Source organism: Triticum urartu, chromosome 3 (genome assembly GCF_003073215.2).
Source record: "Triticum urartu cultivar G1812 chromosome 3, Tu2.1, whole genome shotgun sequence".
Classification (NCBI taxonomy): domain Eukaryota; kingdom Viridiplantae; phylum Streptophyta; class Magnoliopsida; order Poales; family Poaceae; genus Triticum; species Triticum urartu.
The window spans coordinates 733627132-733633131 of NC_053024.1; the positions used below are offsets into that span (position 1 = coordinate 733627132).

Below are 6000 nucleotides of genomic sequence, written 5' to 3' on the forward strand. Positions count from 1 at the left end.
AGTTGGGCCACCGGGTCTTGTTGCTCCTCTAACCCGTCCGTCGGGTCACCAGTGAGTTACAATGTCCAGGCGGGTTGCTTGTAAACCGCCAGGTCAGGGCGGGTCACCAGTGAATCGCCAAGTCTCAGCGGGATCTCAAATAAACCGCCAAGTCCGGCCGGTTTACGCCGCGGGGTATATCCCCGACACCGGCCCTGTCGAAGCACCCCTACTTCTCCCCACCACGGCTACTGGTGCAGACTGTTGAGAGGCCACAACAACCGCATGTCTTCGAAGAGGAGGCTAGATCCACCGCTAAGGATGGGCCCAAGAGAAGCCCACCAGCGCCGCACGCCGTCGTCCAGAAGCCGGGGAGGAAGGCCCGACCGGACTCCAGGACGCGCACGCACCCCCACCACCTCAGCCACGCCATCAGCACTGCCTGCGGATCCACGACAATGCCGGCCGCCCACGGCCCCTGCTAGCCTCGGCCCTCGCCGTCGGACGGGCCGCCGGTGCTAGATCGGACCGGGACTGCCCTGCACGATTCGCCCGAAGGAAGAAGCCCCGCCTCCACCGCACAGCCACTGTGGCACCGACGAGTGCCCATGCTACCAGCGTCACAACCTACAACCCCGCTGCCACGCCCTGCACACAGCGCCGCACCCCCGTTGGACCCGCCGCACCCTGCGCCACCAGAAATAGACGGGGAGGAGAAAGCCAACAACTTTTGGGAGCCAATCCTAACTTAGCACAATGAGTATGTCTAGGTCTCAGTCCACTGAAATTTAACCAAGTATTAGTTAAGTGACCTAACATACAGGAGAGAGAGAGAAAACTGTTTTTTTTGCATGGATCTTAATGGTAGATCTCACGGATATAGTGTCGACTGGGAGTCTTAGTTCTGAGATTGGGCAAGATTGTATCACAATCCTCTAATTACTGCCGTGAAAGAAAAACAAAAAATCAGCACGCAATCCCGTAATGTTGTCGATTTGATTTGATTGAAGCATGGAACCCAAAGAGAAGTGTGCTAGAGAGAGGAAAGAAATAGAGCAACCAATTACCGGCGACATTACGGTAGAAGAAAACGGAGACATAAGCGACGAGCGGTATAGAGATGCTTGCGCAACTTATACACACAGGCACACAACACATACGTACCTAGAAGGATATTGTGATCCGCTGCGGCACGCCACGCCGAGACACACATGCTGACATGCATTGCTCTCTCTTTTTAATAGGAACATATATGTAATTTGATTACAGTTACGAATTTTAAAGCTGGTTACTCAATTGTAGCAGAATAAAAGAATAGATTTCTTGCTATCCTAGGTGAATGCCCGTGCGTTGCCACGGCACAACAAAGATGTAGATATTGATCAGTAACCAAAGGGTTCTTAATTCTAGTTTGCAGACATCAACCACATTAGATGTACATGTTTCATATAAATTTTCTTTAGTAAATCCAACAAAGTCGACAATGCATATAATACCGACATCTTCATTTTAAATAAAAAAAACATGAGGTCGACAATGCATATAATACCAACATCTTCATTTTAAATAAAAAAACATGAGGTAGCAAACTCTCATAACTGTTGATAAAACTACAATGAAGTTTAACCAAAATTGTATTATATCAATTTCAACCCATTTTTTACTCCAAAAAGAAACTAATACAAATTATCCATAATAAATGCAAAAAATCGACGGAACCATCTGAATCAAGGCATTTTTTTTGACAACATCTGAATCAAGGCATAATGTTAGTGCCTCCCTAATTGTTTTCTGACCTTGATGTCTCTTCGTATATTCTAGTAGCCCAGAAAAAGTAGTCTAGACGATCTATTCTCACGGCCGCCCCCATGTTACATACACACGCTACGATGAAGACAGGGCACCAGAATAGACCCATATTCGATTGCATCGACAAAGATAAGGCAACAATAAAATAGCATCTCCTTCGGCTCTGCGTTGTTATACAACGGGCTCCATTGTGTTTATACTTAATCCTTAATCCTCAGCTCTACCTGCAGCTCCACATGGAAGAAACATCAAAACACACTAAGGCTTGTGAACAACTTTTAGCTATTGATAACGAAATAGCCTAAGATTACACATGGTCATTGATAAGATTGAATAACGAATCTTGTGTGTTTTCTTCCTTAAAGATCATGAACAGTGGGTTCAGTTTTCTATGTTCCTTCATTGATGATTGAATTTGCAACTTGTCCGCCGACTTGTTGACCAGAGCCTAAATGCGCTGTATGGCAGCTTCGTTAGGAGCTTGAACATGAAAGAGGACCAAAGGAAAAGTATTTTTTACTACATGTATATTCAGTAGCTCAGACCCTACAGCAGATTGTCTATGTTTGCTCTTTGTGCAAACTGAAGTATGCACATGTTTTACTGTAATTTAGAAAATTCAAACACAAAGTAGAGGATTTCTGCTTGTAGGACAGATCTGCTACCAACCATTCAGAAGGATTAAGCTAGATGTTGGCAAATCTTGTTCAGGTTGCGGTGGCAAAGATAGGTGATGAATTCTCATGTTTTTTATTGTCGGCTCCCTAGTACTATGAAGAAACCACATTGGTCTGCATCCAAAATCCTTCTGCTGTATCCAAAAAGAATCGACAATTAGTTTTGTCCTTGAAAGAAATAATGCTAATCAAGCAACCAATGTCATATTTGCGAGCTCAAAATTATTGGGAGCAAGGGATGGTTACTGGTTAGAGTAGCAGATGAACAACAATGGGCGATGCAAGAAATTGACTTCGCGTGCCAGACGACACTGGCGTACAATGGAACTAACCTGATACAACTTATACTTTCAAGTTGTATTTGCTTGCCCAATAGAAGTGGTAGTATTTGCAGTGCAATGGAACTAACCTGATACGACTTATTTGAGGAGACGACAACAACAGCCAAGGAGGCGGCATCGTCCAAGAGGAAGTCCTTGACATGTGACCTGGGCAGCATCTTGGTCAGGTACACGGAGTGAGAGATGATGCTGCCATTGCTCACGCTCGCCGGGACACATTGCTGTTGCCATTGCCGTAGTCTTTATTGCTGGGGCTGGTGCTGGTATCTTCCTCCATGCTTAATTCTATCACCGAGCCACATTTGACCTGATTTAGTAAGTTCAATGTACCGACATTATTTGTAGCACAAACCAAGCAGTGAAACATGATTTTAGAAGAGTTAAGATATATGTGGGACAGTGTGTCGTTTCACTTTCATATGCTTTCTTAAATGACCAAAAGGAATAGTAATTTGGTACAAGATAAATGTAGTTGCACACAGCACCTCTTCATAATGGCTGGAGCACCATGGTAACCGCACAAGCGAGAGCACAAGCCATCCTCCATCTCCAGTCGCACAAACACACTCAATATAATTTTTCAAATAAAGCATGCCTCATCTTCAGTCACACAAACACATTCGATATAAAGTCCTTTTATCAAGTTAAGACATCTATATCTTGCAAATAAAGCATGCCCCATTAATATAATTTCTCATAAGTTGGTAAAAGGAGAAACATACACATAGAAAATAATTTGACTATTTGTGTGAAACAATTCTAACACAAACACACCCACATGGTAGAAAGGATTTTGTGGATGCCATCATATGAACAGGCAGATCTAAAAGTATTAAATATTCCATGGCAATGCTATGTACTTTTCCGTCTAATCTATTTTACAATATCATAACACAAGTCATGACAAACAACACTTGCCTTGTCCCCTCAGGTATTCTCGAGGTTTTAGCGTAATGTCAATTGAGCATTGTTCAACAAAAGTACTATTGAACTGGCTAAGAACTTATATTTTACCTAAGTGCTACTACGATCATCAAAGCATAATCAGCCTATAGATATTCCTACATCAAAAAAATTATTTCTTCTTTGAGATACTCACTCGTTCCCAGAATATAGGATTTGGTGCTGCTTGCAAGATGCCCTCTTGTGCCGATTTCACTCGCTGCATCTTGCGTACGTGCAGTACCACGTCATTGTCAAGGAAAGCATGCTGCCATTGGCAGAGCTCCTGCAGGTTAAAAGGAACCTCCTTCTCTTGGTACCAGCAGAACCCACAGGTCAAAGGGCCCACCCCGTTGTTCGGGGTGCTCAAACCTGTAAGCTTGTCAACTGCAAAACCTTCTGATCTGCGAAAAAGGAATGGATAATTTGTCAAGGGTTTTACATCGATAAAACAATAAAGGAAACAGAACACAAATGGAAACGACCCTCATACACACACTCTGATCTGTGTGCACAGTTCTTATGTATATATAAGAGGAATGGCATAGGGACAGATTACCAATGGTTGTCAGAAACAACCTGAACCAAGCATAGAAATATTGTGCATTATATAGATAGATGCGGCGCAGCCTGAACCAAGCTTACAAATATCATGCCTTAAATAGATGAATGCAGTGGAACGCACACATAGTTTAATATTAATATATCCTGCAAGAGATGTGTAATATACATGTTCAGGACTTTAAATTTATGGGTAGAAGTAAACAAATATGGTCTGTCCAACGACGACCATCATGTATGTCTTTTATGGGCAAATTATCGCATGATAAATGGATTGGAAGGAGAAAATGAAAAACCCTAGCTCGAATCTGTACCTAAGTGATATATTGTTCTCAGGCTTCTCAACTACGGAACTTCTGTGCACATAAAAATAATTGCAGATCCATCAACAACAAAATTAATTTCACATTGGTCAGAATCAGTTCAGATCTCACCTAATACAAACACATGCCCTCTTCATGAGACCCTGAACCTGCCCTTAGAGTTCAAATAAATGTACCATTTGATAGCAAACCAATATTTTGTTTTTGCTTTATACATGACTTGCTCACTGCTCATAGTATAAAGCTAACTCGGTTGTAAAGGGAACTGGAAGTACCACTCAAAAAAGATAGAGAGCCCAAAAAAACTTCTGGACTGAAGTATAACTACTGAAATGGAGCGCGCACCTGCCGTTGAGATGCAACCGCTCGGGCGCTCGATCGCAGAAAACGAATCCGGGGAATATGAGGACGGAAAGGTCTGCTGGTCTGCAATTGAGATGCAAACACATATAAATTATCACTCAACAACATATGGGCAAAATACATTAGTTCGTATACTTGCAATGAAGATTCTGAATTTTGAAACTATCTTGCCACTTCACAATCATGGCTGGGGAAAAAGAGAGTACCCATGCGAACTTTTAGTTCAAACTCATGATAGCAAAGAAACACCATGAAAGATAAAATAGGTTTATTATTTACCAGTTCAGCGCACGACCATTTGTCTGAACAAAAACAAAATTTGGCTTCAGGCCATTGTTGACCATGGTCATGTGGATGCTGTAAATCCCTTATATCATCAAAACGGAGATATTAGCACCATTCTCGGCAAGCGTCAACTAACCTTCCTTTCTTGCTTCGTCACCCCCTCATGGGTTATGAGTTATGACGACCATGATGCCGGCCGTGCGTCCGAGCACCTGTGGTCTGTACATCGACGGCCAGCCCTTTTCTCATTTTCTGGTCACCGAAGAGTTCGATCGATCAGAAACCTGGAAGGGCGAGCGTAGTCATGTTCCTGCCCTGTGTGTGTTTTCTTTGCGCGAAAGTTCCTGTTTCAGTCAGAGAGGTAGAACTATGTGTCAGCAGTTGTCTTGTCACTGAACTTTTAAATGACCGGCAATAAAGGTTGCTGCCTAATTTTAGAATGCCAAGTGTAAGTTTTCCACATGTAAGTGTAGCAGCTAACATCTTTGAACCAAACTGAATAAAAGAGTCAAAATGGAATCCTTTCTGACCTCACAATGCCTATGAATTTCAAGTAGCCATCATTTAAACACCAGACACATTGTCCATGCAAAAAGAGGTGAAAAAAATCAAATCTGAACTGAACTTGACAGAATTCAAAAGTTGTATAGCTGACAATGGACCATCATATAAAACAAGATCTAGTAAGCAATGCAAGAGCACACACGTACAAAGGGGTGA

At 42.6% G+C, this 6000-nt stretch overlaps 1 long non-coding RNA gene across 1 annotated transcript; it reads right to left on the minus strand.

Annotated features, from left to right (window-relative positions):
• Positions 1–1626: 1626 nt before the first annotated feature.
• On the minus strand, positions 1627–4860 carry LOC125549517. Its single transcript, XR_007301367.1, has 4 exons — positions 4744–4860; positions 3906–4152; positions 2875–3113; positions 1627–2012 (listed from the first exon to the last, which is right to left on the minus strand). It is a non-coding gene; the product is annotated as an uncharacterized LOC125549517 (long non-coding RNA).
• Between the last annotated feature and the right edge of the window lie 1140 nt (positions 4861–6000).